The 18681-nt window shown below is 42.5% G+C and overlaps 1 protein-coding gene across 2 annotated transcripts in view; it reads left to right on the plus strand.

The window, feature by feature from the left end:
• The first annotated feature begins 5033 nt into the window (after window positions 1-5033).
• LOC115156204 (poly(rC)-binding protein 3) overlaps window positions 5034-18681 on the plus strand; it is a 172179-nt gene continuing 158531 nt past the window's right edge. For both annotated transcript variants that reach the window (XM_029703584.1, XM_029703585.1), the window contains exon 1: window positions 5034-5333. The gene's annotated coding sequence lies outside the window, so the exon portion shown is untranslated. The remainder of the gene's footprint in view (window positions 5334-18681) is intronic.

Raw genomic sequence — 18681 nt, forward strand, 5'->3', positions numbered from 1 at the left:
CAAAATAGGAAAAATGCCAAGGGAGTGAATACTTTTGCAAGCCAATGTATACTGCCTTCCTAAAGTATTTACACCCCTTGACTTTTTCCACATTTTGTTGTGTTAAAGCCTGAATTTAAAATGGATAAAATTGAGATTTTTGGTCACTCGCCTACACACAATATCCCATAATATCAAAGAGGAATTATGTTTTTTGCACACCACCTTTTCACGGGAGGAGAACAACATGTTTTCAAGTGAATTGCAGATTGAAATGAATTTTCAGTTTCACATGTGGGGGATTAATCATTTTATTCTCCTCACATATGAAAAGGTGGTGTTAACATGTTGCAGAAGCAATGTTTCCAAATGTGGACTTGTCAATTCTGTAATGCCCTTCTGTAAAGGTATAACTTAGCCTATCCCTGGAACTCGGTCTGTTTATTAGAACAAGTCTTGTTTTTGTATGTGAAATGTACCTATTTAATTATTTCTGACTTCTAAGCCATCCCCTGCATTATTATGGTGTTGAGGCTACAACTAGGGGCAGACATTCGGAGTGTTACTTTCTCTTCTTCATGTTGGTCTGTAACCGTTGGAAGAAAAGCCAGAAATACTGAGAGAAGCTAACTAGCTCTCTGTGTCTCCTTATTGCTTACTGTTTTCAGGTTTGTACACATCGTTTCATTTTCAAAATCTAGAGATAACGTGTTTGCCTGGAATCGGAGTTTTCTAGTCCTTTTGATGTATAATTTAAGTGTTTTTTCCCATTCATATGTGTAGTCAAGCTAAGTAGCTAGCTAACTTTGATAAAGATGGTGCAAATGGACAAGGCCGACATCTGACAAGTTGTCACAGTTGTCAAAAGGAGAGGACCAAGGTGCAGCGTGTGTGTAGTTCAACATTTTTATTTACTCTGTGAAACTATGCAATACATCAAATAACTGAATAGACAAAACAACAAACCGTGAAGCAGAGGAGAAACAAACACTACTCAAAAACAATCACCCACAAAACCCAGGAAGAAAAACCCCTACTTAAGTATGATCTCCAATTAGAGACAACGAGGACCAGCTGCATCCAATTGGAGATCATCCCAAACAAACCAACATAGAAATACAAAAACTAGAACCTAAGAACAAAGAAATAGAAAACATAGAAAAACACAAAACACCCCCTGTCACGCCCTGACCTACTCTACCATAGAAAATAACATCTTACTATGGTCAGGACGTGACACAAGTTCAAACCCGACTTTGCCATTTAATATTTTTTGGGGGGTTTATCTTTACTTTTTTGTACAGAAAGTTATCACATGGCCTCCCAAGTGACGCAGCAGTCTAAGGCACTGTATCACAGTGCTTGAGGTGTCACTACAGACCCAGGTTTGATCCCAGGTTGTGTCACAGCCGGCTGTGACCGGGAGATCCATGAGGAGGCGCACAATTGGCCCAGCGTCGTCCGGGTTAGGGAAAGGTTTGACCGGCCGGGATTTCCTTGTCTCATCGTGCTCTAGAAACTCTTTGTGGTGGGCCCGGGTGCCTGCAAGCTGACTTCGGTCCCCAGCTAGACGGTATTTCTTCCGACACATTGGTGCACCTGGCTTCTGGGTTAAGTGAACAGTGTGTCAAGAAGCAGTGCGGCTTGGCAGGGTCGTGTTTTGGAGGACGCGTGGCTCTCGACCTTCACCTCTCCCGAGTCCGTAGGGGACTTGCAGCGATGGGACAAGACTGTAACAAAAAAAAAGTTAGCACGTACTATTATCACATATGACCGCCAAGCACTTTTGGACATAAGATTGACAATTACTAACATTGATTTCGACATCAAATCCGACTTCAACCACTGACTCAGCTGTTCTGTTGATCACACCGGAAACTATTCCTTTGTTTCATGGGCTACCAAAATGCCGCAGGCATAGACTTGGTAGACAGACTGGCATCCTTGTGAGACTGAGACGTAGAGAAAATTGACTGGCACTCCCTCCATTTTATTGGCAAATGTCCAGTCACTCAAGAATAAGATGGATGAGCTTCGTTCGAGAGTCTCCTATCAGATAGACTTGAAAAACTGCAATATTATAAGCCTTGCAGAGGTACGATCGGATGACGGCAGCCTCGGGCAAATCCAAAGGGGGAGGTGTGTGCCTCTTCACAAGCAACAACTGGTGCGCTGCTTTCAGTGTGAAGGAAATCTCGAGCATTTGCTCACCTGAAATAGAATACCTCATGGTAAGCTGCAGACCCTATTATCTACCAATAGAGTTCTTATTTGTAATGATCATGCTGGCTCCACAAGCCAGCACCACTTTGGCACTCAACAAACTGTAGGGGGCCATAAACAAACAAGAAACTGCACAACCAAATGCATAATTTCTGATGGGCAGAGACTTTACTGCAGAGAGACTTGAAATCGTTCTACCTCATTTCTACCAACAATTATTCTGCGCCACTAGGGGTGCTAAAACTTTTATTCTACCCACAGATGCATAAAACGCATACAAGGCCCGCCCTCACCCTCCTTTTGGCAAATCAGACCATGAATCTTCCTGCTTCCTGTTTACAACCAAAAGCTCAGTACCAGTGATGCGCTCCAGTACCAGCGACGCGCTCAAGTACCAGGAAGTACCAGTGATGCGCTCAATACAGATGTGGTCCGATGAAATGGACGCGAGGCTACAAGACTGTTTTGCTAGTACAGACTGGGATATGTTACGGGATTCATCCGATAGCATTGAGCAGTTTACCACATCAGTCAGAGGCTTCATCAATTATGTCTATTATGTTGTCCCCACAGTGACTATACTTATCCAAACCAAAAAACATGGATTACAGGCTATATCCGTGCTGGGCTAAAGGCTAAAGCTACCGCTAACAAAGAATGGGACACAGACATGGACGCATACAAGGAAGCCCGCTACGACCTCTGACGAGACATCAGACATGCACAAAAGGACAATATTGGAGGAAGGTGGAATCCTGTTACACCTTCTCCGACTCTCGTCGGATGTGGCAGGGCTTGCAGATGATAACGGATTAAAAAGGGAAACCCAGTCGTGAGATGCCCAGTGACAAATAACTCCCAAACATGCTAAATGTATTTTATGCTCGCTTCCAGGAAAACAACACACCCAAGCCATGGCCTGTTCTCTCCTTTTCCATCACTCAAATGCAGGCAGTATAGGAGCATCAAGGCAAAAACTGTAAGACTGGCCAATAGCTTTACCCCCAGACCATCAGGCTGCTGAATGAGGGAGACAAGGGGAGCTACCTGCTCCTCTTGTCCCCCTCCTGACCCCCGGGCTTCCAACCCCCCTCTGCTTACTCTGCCCCCACCCCAATGGATATTTATCATTGCCACAGTTGTTTTATTTTATTTGTATTGTTATCTTTCACTTTATCCTACAATGTTGGAGCTTGGAACTCAAGAATTGAGCTCACTGTACCCTATAATTATATCTGTAACCCTGTACATGTGACTATTAAACTAATTTAATCTAGTTATGGCTTGATTTAGGGAACCTTTCCTGAATTGCTGGCTGACATGCAGTTACACAGTGGGTGATTTCTGGCTGATTTACGGCAGCTGCCTCTGGGCCACTTCAGCAGCGTAATTCCAAACCAAATGTGGGCCAGAAGAAATTGGCTGATCTGTGCCAGGTCCGGCCCATATACATTTTGTTATCTGCGATGGAACGCAATTCAAATATTTGTGCAGATTGAGTAATACCAGGTAGAAAACAGAAATGTCTGAACTATGTTTTAAACCTTTTATGTTCGATTTAAGCCAATCCCAGACTAAAAATATTTTTGATTCTCCATTGAGCTTGCTTTTTAGGACTAGTCTTAATCTGTGTCCGGGAAACCGCCCATGATAGTGCTATAATCTTAAAACTTTTGAGTCAGTGGCAATTCAACAAGACACGGTTGAACTAATTTCATTAAGACAAGGTGTTATTTTCCGATATATCTGTGGATATCGTTTCCAGAGGAAGACTAACTCGGGACTTAAGTCTGGCACTTACCTCTGGACGTGGTACTTTGGCTATCCATATCAGACCATGTTATAGTGCACTCCCTATTGACACAGCCATCAATTCTGGGCCCCTGTGTAGTATTTAGAAGATAGTTCTCTTTAGAGAAGCTCTCAGACAACACAGGGGAGTCCAGAGGAGTCCATGCGCTGAAACGTTCCTAAATCCTGAGACATGGGTAATGTTCAAAATCCTATTCCCTGATAGTGCATGGGCTGTCCATATGGCTCTAGTCAAAAGTAGTGCACTATGTAGGGAATAGGGTACCATTTGGGACACAACCATTCACAGCTGGGGCTAGCTGGGAAGTCTCACGAGAATTCTCTCCTACAGAGAGAAAATCTACCTTTCAACACATTGGTGCGCACATACGAAAACGCTATCAAAGTCCACTTTGCATTCGTTTAATGGAAAATTAAGCTTGACAGTGCCATTGATCATTTATCAAGCTGAGAACTCGGTGGGGGTATCGATCTGGAGAAATAAATAAGCCCCGACATACAGAGAGTGCATGGGTCAAGTGTGTGTGTTTATTCATCTATGTGCATGCGCATGCATGTCTGCACATTTGCACATGTCTGTATGCATGCGCTTCCATGCATGTTCATCAGTGTGCAGAGATATCCATTCCCTAACTCCACTCTACTTCGCAAAACCTGCTCTTTCTTCTGGAGGCAGCATTTGCCAGGTCTGCAGTGGAGCATGCAGTGTTATTGTGCTGGGTTAAGTGCCTCAAAATCTAATTACTCTAATGTCTGTTGCCGTCTTAAATCACACTTAATGGCTAAGTGCACTGGTTTGTCTGTCCTTCAGAGGGAAGCTTCCTTCACACTGCTCCCTGAGTAATAATTTCAATTGGATATGAGCAATTGCACTTATTGGCTGGGGCACGGCACTGGCTGCCGGGTTTCTGATTTGCTGCCAGGGGTGTCTATTGGCTGCTCGCTATTGGCTCCTAGGAGAGAGTGGGAGGGTAGCTCTCCCTTTCCTTCTTCTGTGGTAGAGCGTGTGAATGCGAGTACTCCTTTCTCTCATTGTTTGAGTGACTGCAGGTATTGGTGTCTGCCTTTGAACGTGCGCGCGTGTGTGTGTCTGGGAGTGTGTGTGTTGGAGAGGGAAAGAGATAAAAAGAGAGAGTGAGGCGAGCAGTGTTTCTTTTCCCCCTCTAGCCTCCCCGTCTCCCTGCTCCCTGTCACTCCGTTCTTCTTCCCTCCCGGACCACCCTGCCTCCAGTCGGATAGACCCTGGACCTCCCCAGGACCCTCCTCCCATCACCCCTTTGACTCTCCTCACTTCTCCGACCCGCTTTGCAACTGAGCAGGTAAGATGCTCATACTGCTGCGACTCTCTTATCTCCCCCTTTTTCCTTCCCCCTTTGGATCTCTCTCTCTCTCTCTTACTCCCTATCTCTCTCTCTCTCTCTTCCTTACTCCCTACCTCTCTCTCTCTCTCTCTATCTCCCTTACTCCCTCTCTCTCTCTCTCTCTCTCTCTCTCTCTTTCACTGTCTTTCTAGGTTTCAAGTTCTCCCTCCAGCAGTTCCCCTCAGATTTAGACATGTTTTGAAAGTGGAAGGTAAAGCGAGATTAAACCTGGGAGGTCACAGTCTTTTCTCAATCCAACTGATATCACACAGAGATCTTACCTTTTCTCCACAGTCATATATCTTCATCTTTCCCATCTGCCTTTGCAATCTCGGGCCCTCAGGGTTCGAGCGGAAACTAACACAGAGAGAAGGAAATTAGCTCTCCTACTCAAACTGTTCTGGGTATAACTCAAACTGTTCCAGTCTGTGACAGCGCACCATATTTTGGTTGCATCCTTAATTGATTTACACTATTTACTGTTGTTTGCAATAACTATTTATAGATGTCAGTGTCAGCATGCGCTAGCTACTTCCCCAAATGGAAAATACGCAGGTCCACCAGAAACCAGAACGCATGACATTGCACAAACGGTAATGACTTTACAACGTTCGCTACTCCCTTGATTGAATCGAGCAATCTATCTTTCTCCAGCAAGGAGTTCCAACGTTAGCATGCTCTATAAAGCATTTCTGGCAACAGCAGAAGAAGAAAGAAAAAAGCTTCTTTGTCCTCCACACAGACTCCACACATCCTGTGTTTTGCCAGGAAGGGGATGTTGTGAGATACTAAAGTGATTTTTAGATGTCAATACAACTTGGCCCCCGGAGGTTTCAACAAATTTAACTCAGCCTCTGATGCTCGGCTATTTCAAAGGGGCTTCCCCTGTGTGAAGGGTGACCTTTATATTTGTGATAATGATTTTTTAATTTGCTCTGAAAAATGCATCTGTGCTAAAGCCTGCTGGGAGTATGGGACCTTCAAGAGAGAGCAACCCTCTTGGGAGATAACAGCCCTTGCTGAGATTGTTCTGGTGTGTTCTGTACAATTACAATGGACTGTGAAAGTACTGTGAGGGCCCCTTGAGACAACAATGACTTTTGTCCTTTCTACTTTAAACAACATTTGTTAATTTAGTCTGAGAGAAACGTAGAGTACCTCTGTGTCAGTGATTGAAGTTGCATATAGCTGTTATTGAAGTTGAGTGTCAGTGAGAAGTGATGAGGCATAGATTAGTTGTGTGGATTTTTCAGAGAGAAGAACAGGTGTCTTCATTTACACCGATATCCCTATGAAGCTGAGCTGGCTCCCCTCCGAAGGCAGGATCAAGTGAAAGTGGCTCTCGAAATTTCTGCTAAGCTTTTGAAATGTTTTTTTTTTTCCCCCACTTGAATTGGTGTCCGCAATATGGCAGAAATGTCAAATGTTTAAAGTTAGGAATAAGTGGCCGGTTTCCACGTCATCTCCCGATGTCCTCAGACATGGATGGACGTTGAATACTGACTTGTATCACGGGTGCCTGGCTTCTATTCATTTTGAATAGAGTTTGTTTTCAATACTAACAGCCTTTTAGTACAATTGTCTTATCCAATCAGAAACACCCAAGATCAAAGGCTGTTAGTATTGTAAGCAAACTCTATTCAAAATGCTTAAAACTATCATGCCAATTGCAATCCTAGCCTCCATAATCTTAAAACAATTGTTTTATCCAATCAGAAACACTCAAGATCAAATGATAAGGCACTTCTACGTTATATTATTCAAGAACCAATGGGCATCTCGCATTAATTGAAGGGGAACAATAGTCAAAATTTGAAACTTAAAAGAGGCTTTGGGGCTCCCGTGTGGCACAGCGATCTAAGGCACTGCATCTCAGTGCTAGAGGCGTCACAACAGACACCCTGGTTAAAATCCAGGCTGTATCACAACCGGCCGTGATTGGGAGTCCCATAGGGCGGCGCACAATTGGCCCAGCGTCGTCTGGGTTTGGCCGGTGTGGCCATCATTGCAAATAAGAATTTGTTCTTAAATGACTTGCCTAGTTAAATAAAGGTTAAATAAATATCACATTTTATTGGTCACATACACATATTTAGTAGATGTTATTGCAGGTGTAGTGAAAGGCTTGTGTTCCTAGCTTCAACGGTGCAGTAGTATCTAATAATTCACAACAATACAAACAAATCTAAAAGTAAAAGAATGTAATTAAGAAATATATAAATATTAGATTGAGCAATATCGGAGTGGCAATGAATAAAATACAGCAGAATAGAATACAGTATATAGAGTTGAAGTCGGAAGTTTACATACACCTTAGACAAATATATTTAAATTCCTGACATTTAATCCTAGTAATGGTTCCCAATCTTAGGTCAGTTAGGATCACCACTTTATTTTAAGAATGTGAAATGTCAGAATAATAGTAGAGAGAGTAATTTATTTCAGCTTTTATTTCTTTCATCACACTCAATTAGTATTTGGTAGCATTGCCTTTAAATTGTTTAACTTGGGTCAAATGTTTTGGGTAGCCTTCCACAAGCTTCCCACAATAAGTTGGGTGAATTTTGGCCCATTCCTCCTGACAAAGCTGGTGTAACTGAGTCAGGTTTTGTAGGCCTCCTTGCTCGCACACACTTTTTCAGTTCTGCCCACACATTTTCTATATGATTGAGGTCAGGGATTTTTGATGGCCTCTCCAATACCTTGACTTTGTTGTCCTTAAGACATTTTTCCACAACTTTGGACAATTGGAAGATCCATTTGCGTCCAAGCTTTACCTTCCTGATTGATGTCTTGAGATGTTGCTTCAACATATCCACATAATTTTCCTCCTCATGATGCCATCTGTTCTGTTTTTTTTTCTTTCTGTGAAGTGCACCAGTCCCTCCTGCAGCAAAGCACCCCCACAACATGATGCTGCTACCCCCGTGCTTCATGGTTGGGGTGGTGTTCCTCGGCTTGCAAGCCTCCCCCTTTTTCCTCCAAACATAACGATGGTCATTATGGCCAAACAGTTCTATTTTTGTTTCATCAGACCAGAGGACATTCCTTCAAAAAGTATGATCTTTGTCCCCATGTGCAGTTGCAAACCATAGTCTGGCTTTTTTTATGGCGGTTTTGGAGAAGTGGCTTCTTCCTTGCTGATTGGCCTTTCAGGTTATGTCGATATAGGACTCGTTTTACTTTGGATATAGATACTTTTGTACCTGTTTCCTCCAGCATCTTCACAAGGTCCTTTGCTGTTGTTCTGGGATTGATTTTGCACTTTTCGCACCAAAGTATGTTCCTCTCTAGGCGACAGAATGCATCTCTTTCCTGAGCGGTATGACGGCTGCGTGGTCCCATGGTGTTTATACTTGCGTACTATTGTTTGTACAGATGAACGTGGTACCTTCAGGCGTTTGGAAATTGCTCCCAAGGATGAACCAGACTTGTGGAGGTCTACATTTTTTTTCTGAGGTCTTGGCTGATTTCTTTTGATTTTCCCATGATGTCAAGCAAAGAGGCACTGAGTAGGCCTTGAAATACATCCACAGGTACACCTCCAATTGACTCAAATTATGTCAATTAGCCTATCAGAAGCTTCTTCAGCCATTACATTATCTTCTGGAATTTAAAGGCACAGTCAGCTAAGTGTATGTAATTTTCTGACCCACTGGAATTGTGATGCAGTGAATTTTAAGTGAAATAATCTGTCTGTAAACAATTGTTGGAAAAATTACTTGTGTCATGCACAAAGTAGGTGTCCTAACCGACTTGCCAAAACTATAGTTTGTTAACAAAAAACTTGTAGAGTGGTTGAAAAATGTGTTTAAATGACTCCAACCTAAGCGTTTGTAAACTTCCGACTTCAACTGTGTATATGAGATGAGTAAAGCAGTATGTAAACGTTATTAAAGTGACTACTGTTCCGCATCAGTTTTATGTTCTTTCATCAACATGCTAGTGTTTACTATTCAATAATGTATATGTACACTAGATGACTAATAGGGGGCACTGTGTTGAAGCCATGCACACACCGTGCCTCAATCTTGGCAGTCCCCCACCATCATATATATATATTTTTTAATGTATATAAATGCATTTATTAATATATACATTCGTTTTTGCCATATTTATTCTATTTCAGACACCTTAATGCAAACTTTAAATTATATTATGTGAGATGAACATAAACATTTTAAATTAAAAAAATATTTAAAAATGTTATTTTTAGTATCATTTTTAGAGATGCATTTAATTTTGTCCTTGAAACATTTAATTCATTCCTAGGGAGGACTGCTCCTACCGGGGAGTGCCAATAAGGCTGGCCGGTATGGCTGGCCTTCAAAGCGTCTCAATAGCCATTACATAGCATCAGCAATCCAGGGTTTATATACATCATAGGTACTATTGCATGGTATCGAAAGTGAAGTGGAAATGTTGCTAACACTTTACTTAAACCCATAGTAATGCACTATTATTCTTTATAAGCAGGTATGATCCCTCCCTTCTTGTTATGCCACACCATAATAAATGATAGCTTATGTAGTGTTATCAAAACATTGGGGACTCAAATATATAACACCACTTGAAAATAATTTGTTACATATACTGTAGTATCTCTAAGTAGTTCCACCACTACCAAACAGTTGCATTGTCAAAATGAAGCAATAGTACAGTACAATAATAACATTGAGTCTATTCTCTTTGAAGAGCCCTCTTCTTGTCTTGAACCATGCTCTCAAAGCAGCTGGTCCCTTTGTGCTTTGGCTGCTTCTGCCTGTTCCGGATCTCATGCTGTCCTGGCTTGGGAGTTGCCTCGGCGGCAGTGGCACAGCGTGAAAAGGGCACTGACATTCACTGGCCAGTGTCCCCATGTATGCCAGAAGGGATGGGGAGAGCACAAAGCAGACACCTACGGTACCGGTGGCATCTGCTCTGGTCAGATCTGGGTTCTGTTGTCATGAACACTCTTAAGTTTGACATTGTTTTTGTCTTTAAACATTGCCGTCTGACAAAAAAGGATAGTTTTAGCCATTCATCAGTTTCATGTTCCGAATGATTTGAGCTATGTTGACATTTTCTGTTTTTATCTTTCTCTTAAATATAATTTTGGAGTATTTAGCATACACCTTTTTTTCTGCAATAATCACACCTCGTTTGAATCTTTATAGGCCTATGAGCTGTAGGCTATGATATTGCTGCGGTATAGGTGCATTGTTCAGAGCCGGTCCGTGGTCAATACATTATTCCCGAACAACATATTGTAGATTAGAATCCTATAATTCTAAAGCCTTAATGCCCTTTCGATGTCCTATGGACATAGATGCACTACGCCACAGCCCTCTCTCCTTCATCTCAGCCCTGATTGGTAAACAGGCCTCCCCCACTGCGCTGGGTTGTAACTTAAAGGCGTCCGGCCCGTGTCATAACTCATAAGCAAATGCAATGCTGGAGGGGGCTGAAACTGAACGCTGCACCTTTTCAAAGTTGAGGCTATAGGAGAGAATTATGACCTGTGAAATCAGGGGCCTTTTGTCTCGGCAATGTAATTTAAGCCGGCAATGGGCTGTGAGATCAATGAGGGGCTGAAGAGCCCGGAGAGAGAGAGCGAGATGGGGTGGAGCTTGGCGCTTTGCCTCCCGCTGCCTGTGTTAACATCGCTCTGGGTGGTGCAGTTAGGTCGTGAATAGGCACGTTGCCACAATGTCAAAAAGCTATTTTTATACCCGTTAATACATAGGGGGTTCGGAGCAATGCTCTAGTGGGATGTAAAGTGGAAATATTATTGTTAGCTAGGAACAGGCCTGGCTTTCTTGATCAAAGTATGGTTGGTGGCATGGGAGGGATGCTGTGATTCCATTACAACCAGGAGCGCTGTTCAATCAAAACTGGTATGCAGGAGTTCATCACTCTGCTTGTGCTTTTTTAACCCAATGATTCCACAGATTAATGTTTAGAATAAAAGGAGAACATGTTTCCTTACACGGTGAGAGCAATATTGTTTCACCATATCCCTGAAACCCATGGATGCTGGTTTTAATTCAGTAGGACCCTAGGTCCCAAAAGCCAGAGCAAACTGGAGTTTAAAGTGGTCATTGACCTAAACTGGTCACAGTTTGTGGTTCTGCTTTCAATAGTGCCCTCAAAAGCCAAAGACCTACTGTACTGTAACACTGTGTGCTCTTGCAAAGAGACATGTCTGCAGCTTATACAGAAATGCTATCTGGTAATGTCAAGAAAAATGTAAGGGATATGCTTGAGCCCTGTCTCTTAGCCTGCACTTAGCCCACACGCTCTCAGCATTTTTGCTTGATTAAAAGCAACCCAGGAGTTTGTAGAGCACGATAGGTGCGAGCGCAAGGGCTGACAGCTTAACCGCTGATTATTCAAGCCTCTTAGGCTAAGCCACGGCACTCGAATGATTAACATCGACTCTTTTCCCCCTCTCTCTCCGTCTCAATCTCTCTCTTTCATTCTGTCTTCATTGAGGGAGCGGAGTTTAGGAAATGGGAAAAGATGGAGACAGCCCACAGAAGGCAGACCTGTTGTCTCGTAGCTTGTGGGGATCAGTGCATAGCACAGTGATTCATGTGGTGCAGAGGCTTTATATAGACATAATCCACCCCAGTAGCGTAGCAGCGATGGCTGACTGTGTGAGGCGAGCACACCGGTCGGACTCTCCTTTTGCGCCTCCTCCTCCTGCCACAGGGGTGTGAGTGTGTCACCAGGTCACGTGGTTATGACCTGGTGATACAGGTCATTAACCCCCCCCCCCCCGACAGTGTGTGTGACGCAGCAGCGCCTGACACACAACTCACGCCTCTCCCTGCGGGGTCATGCCATCTCCACTTCTGCAGGGTGCCAGTGGCTCATCAACACAGCAGATATTTCTAGGGTCAAATAATGTTCCCGAAATGGGGAAGGCTATGGAGTATTCTCTGAATCTTACTTTGTCCAGATTTCTTGAACAACTTTAAAGAGCATTCCCCATGATATGCCTGCCATGATATGACTGTAAGAAGTGTGTGGCAAAAACAATGTGATCACAGTTTTGGTCTGCTGTTTGGTCTGTGTTGAATTCCCTTCCCATCTCTAGAAAGCCTGCACACTCTAGCATTAAATCATAACACCATGAGAACATTGCCACACGTTTTTCATACATGGTACACCATTTATTTGATACTGTTTGGACTGGGGATGATCATCAGCTTGTGTAAGAGTTATCGAATCATAACGAAAGCTCTTCTCCTTGGTAGTTGGGCTGTGTTGGATTACCCCTTTGACTTGTTGGCACAGCCACAGACAACAGCACAGTGACATGCCTGCCGGACAGATTGGTCACAGTTGGGGGGGCCGTAGGGTGGGAAGGAACAAGGTGTAGGCTGCCACTGAGGCATCATTATTACATTTTTTTGGGCTAAAGCACTACAGCCTTAGGGTACCCACTGCCTAACAAAGTTTGAACTTGAAATACCAGGTGTAGTACTCTTAGAGCTGGGTTTGTTTCCTTCTCACCCCTTTTTGAGGGAGGATGGAGGATGTTCCCCTTCGGCTTGCCTGACATACTTTCCCTGAGCTGTTGGTTTTTCGGCTCCCAAGGCATCCGCAGAGCACGCTAAGTCAGCAAGAACGCTGCCGAGTGTGCATAAGCAGATGTAGAAAAGAGCGGACGGCTGTATGATGACTGAGAAACACTTCCCTCTCTGCTCTTTGCAGTGTACAGGGCCTCTGTGTCTATTGTGTCACCCGCAGAAACCTAAATGAGCTTCAAATCCCTTTATTCGCGTTATCCCACCTTCCCTAGTCTCTGCGCTAATTCATTAGTCACTAAAAGTTAAAGACCCCTTGGCCCGACTTGGCCCGATCAAAACTGTTTACCAGGTTTTTAGGTAAGAACAAAATAGAATACCCTCTAGCTCTGCAATAATTTATGTTTCAGATAGACGTAGTCTACAAAAGTCTTTCAATGTGAAACAAAACAACTTTACTGTATTCTAGGTATACCACGCTCCTTTGCAACACTAGGAAAACATTCTCCACCTTAAACCTAGCCCTTCGTTTCATCCCTTTCTCTTTCTCTACCCCCCCACCCATGCCCCATCCCCTTCACATTGTGAATGAAATGCTATTACCCTCTTCTTACTATCTATTATTCATATAATGCAATGCTGAAACTGTGTCTGTGCTAATACTTAGCAGATCATGTGGGAATCTCCACTAATGCTGCCTCCTCTCCTCGTCTCCTTTCCTTCATCTGAACTGATCAGACACATGGACCAGTGAGGGTGAAATAGGGTAATATGCTGAGAGCCAACAGGGGTGTCTGCTGTCACCTCACCAGTTGTTTAATGAGAGGAAGAAGGAAAGGAAACAAGGAAAGGAAGCCACCTTAGACCATTGAGATGAAGTGCAGGCCTGGACCAAAATCCTGCTTCTGTCAATTGTGATATGAAAGGGTCAAAGATTATTGGTTGACATATACCAGGATGTTTTTGTAATTTTTTTCTGGCTTTTCAAGACTGACACATTGGCCTCCTTACAACGGCAGAACTCCTCGAGGCATCAAGTGGTGCGCAATTAAGAACGGCTCCTCTATGACATTTTAAAGAGCTCATCACCAAGTTGAGCCGCAATCTGTTTCCCGCAGGCAAATCTAAGTAGCATATTACTTAGCGTGGTACGATTTCTCCCTCCGAGTTTGGAGTTTGATCCATTGGCTAATTCGCTTTCACAATCTCTCAGAGAGTATCGCAGCCTGTGACATCATGATGCCCTCCCCCTCCCCTTATTTCTTGAAAAGATTAGCAGCCTAGGTAAAGCAGAAAAGAAGCACTATCTACTCTTCTCTGGAGGGGGACATGAATGTGTGTGGGGGAGGGAGAGGGTGGTTTGGGTGATATTCAAGTCTGGGGAAATGCCTTTGAATTTTCCACAATATTTTTTTTTCTGTGGGATTAAGACATTAAAGTCTCCAAATCATCAAAGTGCTTTAATGTCACTGCTTCATGAGGAGGGGATCTGCGTTGCCTCTTGAAGGTGTGAGCATGTCAAACGCTGCTAAACGATTCAGAATATTACCCTTCCTCTCCCCCACCAATCTTATTTTATTTTACCTGCATATTCAAATGACTAATAACGCTTTTGTTGTTGAGACGATCATCGTTAGACTTCGACAGTATTTTCATGGTTATGTTCCAAAAGTATGTAAAATGGTCAGTGAGAGAAAGGCCTTGTTAATTTGTGTTTGAATTTTGTTTTATCAGTTCATCCATTTACACCATTTTATATCTGTCATATTGTCAGGTCCACCTTGACACCCTAATTAGTGAGGAAATATTTATGCTTCTGTATGCATGTGTGGTTATGAGCGATTTAGAAAGGGAAAGAGCGTGAATGAGTGAAAGAGCGATAGAGACCTAAAGGGAGGGAAGGCATCAGACAGATAATCCACTTGAGGGGCAATCAATCAGCCAAAACCTTGTAGACCTCAAGTCAGGTTCATCCTTGGGAACAATTTCCAAAAACCTGAAGGTACCACGTTCATCTGTACAAACAATAGTACGCAAGTGTAAACACTATGGGACCACGCAGCCATCGTACCGCTCAGGAAGGAGACGTGCTCTGTCTCCTAGAGATGAACGCATTTTGGTGCGAAAAGTGCATGTCAATCCCAAAACAACAGCAAAGGACCTTGTGAAGATGCTGGACGAAACAGGTACAAAGTATCTATTTCCACAGTAAAACGAGTCCTATATCGACATAACCTGAAAGGCCGCTCAGCAAGGAAGAAGCCACTGCTCCAAAACCGCCATAAAAAAGCCAGACTATGGTTTGCAACTGCACATGGGGACAAAGATCATACTTTTTGGAGAAATGTCCTATGTTCTGATGAAACAAATATAGAACTGTTTGGCCATAATGGCCATCGTTATGTTTGGAGGAAAAAGGGGGACGCACGCAAGCCAAAGAACACCATCCCAACCGTGAAGCACGGGGGTGGCAGCATCATGTTGTAGGGGTTCTTTGCTGCAGGAGGGACTGGCACACTTCATAAAATAGATGGCATCATGAGGTAGGAAAATTATGTGGATATATTGAAGCAACATCTCAAGACATCAGTCAGGAAGTTAAAGCTTGGTCGCAAATGGGTCTTCCATATGGACAATGAGCCTAAGCATAGACCCAAAGTTGTGGCAAAATGTCTTAAGGACAACAAAGTCAAGGTATTGGAATGGCCATCACAAAGCCCTGACCTCAATCCTATTGTGGGCAGAACTGAAAAAGTGTGTGCGAGCAAGGAGGCCTACAAACCTGACTCAGTTACACCAGCCCTGTCAGGAGGAATGTGCCAAAATTCACCCAACTTATTGTGGGAAGCTTGTGGAAGGCTACCTGAAATGTTTGACACAAGTTAAACAATTTAAAGGCAATGCTACCAAATACTAATTGAGTGTATGTAAACTCATGACCCGCTGGGAATGTGATGAAAGAAATAAAAGCTGAAATAAATAATTCTCTCTCCTATTATTCTGACATTTCACATTCTTAAAATAAAGTGGTGATCCTAACTGACCTAAAACAGGGAATTTTTGTCTAGGATTAAATGTCAGGAATTGTGAAAAACTGAGTTTAAATGTATTTTGCTAAGGTGTATGCAAACTTCCGACTTCAACTGTACATGTAATACATTTTACATAAAGGGGATATACATTAGGTATTCATAACAACTTTTTATAACCAGTCAGGACAGGCCCCTCATATTCAAATCTGGACCTCAAAGCCAGTTCCATAGCTTTTTTCATTCTTCCACTGTAATCAGGGACTGATTTAGACCAGGTGGTGCAATTAATTATTAGGTAGAACGAAAACCCACCAGGCTCCGGACCTCTTAGGGTAATATTTGAATACCTCTGGCCTAGGCATTAGTTGGGTAGCTGATGCAGATCTTCAAGGTTACTCAACACATTACACTGGAGTCAATTTCTCAGGGGCCATCACCTACTGCCATTGTGGCCTTTTGTCCCTAAACTGCTAGGGCTATGCTATCTGGCTGACCCTGTGTTGCTCCCAGACAGTTAGTGTGTGAGGTGTGTTAGGGGTTGGTACTGTGACAGAGAAAAGACAAGTGTCCGTTACAATGGACCAATAAATACATATTATACGGGACTTTATATAGAATTAAATATAAAACAGCACTTCACTGATGTTGAACCAACGTGTTATTAAAACCTCTCTAGGGTAGGGGGCAGTATTTTCACGGCCGGATGAAAAACGTACCCAAATTAAACGGCCTACTACTCGGGCCCAGGAACTGGAATATGCATATTATTAGTATATTTGGATAGAAAACACTCTGAAGTTTCTAAAACTGTTTGAATGATGTCTGTGAGTATAACAGAACTCATATGGCAGGCAAAAACCTGAGAAAAATCTAACCAGGAAGTGAGAATTCTGGTGCTTGTAGTCCTTTCAAGTCATTGCCTATCGAACGCACAGTGACTAAGGTTTCATTTTGCACTTCCTAAGGCTTCCACTAGATGTCAACAGTCTTTAGAAAGTTGTTTGAGGCGTCTATGATGAACAGAGAGCGAACAGAGGAAGTTGGAAGTTGTTGACTCAGGAAGGTACTGGCGTTCATTGGCGCGCATTCACGTGAGAGTTAGCTGTGTTCCAAAACGTTTTTCAAGACATTGCAATCATGCGGTTGGAATATTATTGAAGTTCTAAGTGCTAAAGGCCCTAAAGATTAATGCTTTACAACGTTTGACATGTTTGAACGAATGTAAATATAACTTTTTTAACTTTTCGTCATGACATTTTCCGCGCGCTTCCTACACTTGGAGTAGCTAACTGAACACGCTAACAACAAGGAGCTATTTGGACATAAATTATGGACTTTATCGAACAAAGCAACATTTATTGCGGACCTGGGATTCCTGGAAGTGCTTTCTGATGAAGATCATCAAAGGTAAGTGAATATTTCTAATGCTATTTATGATTTTAGATGACTCCAAAATGGCGAGTATCTGTATTGCCTAGTGTATTTTTCTGAGCGCAGTACTCAGATTATTGCAAAGTGTGCTTTCCTCGTGAAGCTTTTTTGAAATCTGTCACAGCGTTTGCATAAAGGAGATGTTCATCTATAATTCTTTGAATAACAGTTTAATATTTTACCAATGTTTATGGTGAGTATTTTTGTAAATTGTGCTGATTCACCGGCAGTATTGGAGGCAAAATATTTTCTGAACTTCACGTGACAATGTAAAATGCTGTTTTTGGATATAAATATGAACTTTATCGAACAAAAAAATGCATGTATTGTGTAACATGATGTCCTAGGAGTGTCATCTGATGAAGATCGTCAAAGGTTAGTGCATCACTTTAGCTGGTTTTCTGGTTTTTGTGATGCCTGTCCTTGCTAGGAAAATGGCTGTGTGCTTTTTCTTGTGTTGGAACTGTCCTAACATAATCTAACTTTATGCTTTCGCCATAAAGCCTTTTTGAAATCGGACAATGTGGTTACATTAAGGAGACGTGTACCTTTAAAATGGTGTAAAATAGTCCTTTGTTTGAGAACTTTGAATTATGACATTTTGTGGTTTTGAATTTGGTGCTCTGATTTTTCACTGGCTGTTGAATAGTGTGAACCGTGGGTGGGAATAGTGTGAACCGTGGGTGGAACCGTTAGCATCCCACCTGCCCAAGCGAGGTTTTAATTGTTTTAAGAATGAAACTGGACTGGATTATATACAGATGTAATGAATGCCTTATGTACAACTCCGTTCAAGTAAAGTGTTACTTCTTGGGCCTCAATTGAATCAATCGGAAATCACACTGCCATTTCACCCTGAATGTTTAAGATGTACAGTGCTGTGAAAAAGTATTTGCCCCCTTTCTGATTTCTTATTTTTTGCACATTTGTCACATTTAAATGTTTCATATCAGCAAACAAATGTTAATATTACACAAAGATAACCCAAGTAAACACAAAATGCAGTTTTTAAGTGATAATTTTATTTATTAAAGGGAAAAAAGCTATCCGAACCTTCATGGCCCTATGCGACAAAGTAATTGCCAACCCCTTGTTCAATCATGAATTTACTGTGCTTAATCCCATTTCTTGTAAAGCTGAGTTCAATTTCACTAGCCACACCCAGTCCTGATTACTGCCAGACCTGTTGAATCAAGAAATCACTTAAATATAACCTGTCTGACAAAGTGAAGTAGGCCAAAAGATCTCAAAAAGCAAGAAATCATGCCGCGATCCAAAGACATTCAGGAACAGATGAGAAACAAAGTAATTGACATCAGTCTGGAAAGG

Source organism: Salmo trutta, chromosome 20 (assembly GCF_901001165.1).
Source record: "Salmo trutta chromosome 20, fSalTru1.1, whole genome shotgun sequence".
Classification (NCBI taxonomy): Eukaryota; Metazoa; Chordata; class Actinopteri; order Salmoniformes; family Salmonidae; genus Salmo; species Salmo trutta.